The 1,982-nt window shown below is 45.3% G+C and overlaps 1 pseudogene; it reads right to left on the minus strand.

Annotated features, from left to right (window-relative positions):
* Positions 1-458: 458 nt before the first annotated feature.
* LOC101615831 lies at positions 459-1,644 on the minus strand (annotated as a pseudogene).
* Between the last annotated feature and the right edge of the window lie 338 nt (positions 1,645-1,982).

The raw sequence follows: 1,982 nt of genomic DNA on the forward strand, positions 1-1,982 counted from the left end.
AGGACAGATACATATGAAGTACCACATTAGACAATGACAAATTTAGAGCATAAAATGTTATTCTGATATTGTTTTGGTTTGCATCCAGGAATTTCCCCAGGCATCCAGTGAAAACCCATGTTTCCAAGGCTTTGTTTATATGAGCTAAATTGTTAACATTCTAAAAAATTTTGTGTGAGATAAGCTGGAGTGGATTCGTGGTTGGAAATACCTTTCACCTTTCAAGCCTCTTTTTTTTTTTAACAAAATTGATTATGTCAGCTAAATGGGTAGATCTTAATTTGTTATAGTTGGTGACCAATTCAGTAAACATTTTACTATACAATCAGTTGAAATAACTTTGTATAGCAAATCTAACTATTACTATTATTTTTTGTAAAGAGAACAGAGTCCTATATTTCACCAATAAGTCCCTGGCTTAGATTAAGTCCATGTTGGCTTCGGGGCCACTGCTCAGCCTAAAGCAGGTCGTAGAAATAGTCCAGGCCCTGGCCCAGCTTCCAGATGGAGATCCCAATGTCCAGCTCCCTAGCCAGCTGCAGCTGTAACTGCAGGGAATTCAGAGCTGGATAGGAGACGATGTGCCTCCCACCACAGCTCTTCTTGTACTCAAAGAAGTGTTCTGCTGCCGAGCTGTCCCACACCACATAAAGCCTGTGGTCCTTCAGAGTCTGCACATATCTGGCCCTGATGACAGGCAGGCTAATGGGCACCCGTGGAGGCTGCATAATCCATACAATATGAGTTCAGCCCCAGGAGCATCTTGCTTCACCACTGTGACTTGGGGTCCAGGACATGGACACAGGCTTGAACCCAGGCCAGTAGTGCATTAGGTCCAGTCTATTGTGACATGAAGTACCTGTAGGTCATAAGACTGAAGCCATCTAGCACAGGGGCTAGTTGCTCAAACTCCTAGTGCATGAACATGCCTGGCTGGTCAGTCCCAGGGGTGACAGTGGGTGGAGTGACCAGGATGGTCAGCAGCCGGGCCTGGTGTAGTGCCTCAGCCAAACGGGTAAGCATGTGAATGAGTCCCATGTGCTTCTGGCTCAACAGCTGGCTCAAGATCTCCACTACAAAACCGTCAAAATGCTGGTTTTTTGCAACCTGCACCACGGCCTTGCAGATATCCTCTATCTCATCCTCACCGTCCATGACCTTCCGCAAATCTTCACAAGTCCAGTCCTGACACAGAAGCTGAGGCACTGCGTGCAGGCCTTTGGCATGCTTCCTGACAGCTAGCATCCACCCTTGGTCCACATCATGGAGGCCTGTAACTTCAAACATCTCACATCCACATCTATACAGCTGCAGCCATACTGGTGGTACCTGTGTGGACTTGCTCCCGAAGACATTGGCAACATCATGACCATGGCTATTCCATGGAGTGACATAGCCCAGAACCTCTCCAGCAAAGTTCCTCTCCCCGGCCCTCACCGAGCAGTAGCTTTGATGCTCCAGACCCACATCCTTAGCCTTGAGGTCCATCACCACCAGACCCTGATCTTAGGCAGGTTTACCTGAAAACTGAGTCTTCTGCAACAGTGTCTTTGTGGCAGCTCTTTTGGCATCTGGCTTTGACAGGATTGTATGAACTGAACCATAGGCCAGAATGAGCCAGAGGACATGGAAGAGTAGCCACATGGTGGATGTGTCTCAGCAGGGTTCAGCTTCTGGGTCTAGGGGGCTTCATGTCAGGAGACCAGCCAGACTTCTAGTGCATGGCCAGAACAACTATTATTTTTAAAAACTGAAATTTCTGAAAATTTCCTACCTCAACATGGGTATAACCTATATCAATTTTCTTGAAAATGATTAAGTACAACTGGAAAAGTAATTTCACTTAACTCTGATAAACATTAAAATTCACAAAAGATAATCTTTCAGTTTCATTAACAAAGTCACTAAAAGCACTATTAGGACATAGCAATAAAAATGGGGCTGTTTATGTAAGTTTTTTCTCTTGAGAGTAAGTTGAAACC

Source organism: Jaculus jaculus, chromosome 3 (assembly GCF_020740685.1).
Source record: "Jaculus jaculus isolate mJacJac1 chromosome 3, mJacJac1.mat.Y.cur, whole genome shotgun sequence".
NCBI lineage: Eukaryota > Metazoa > Chordata > Mammalia > Rodentia > Dipodidae > Jaculus > Jaculus jaculus.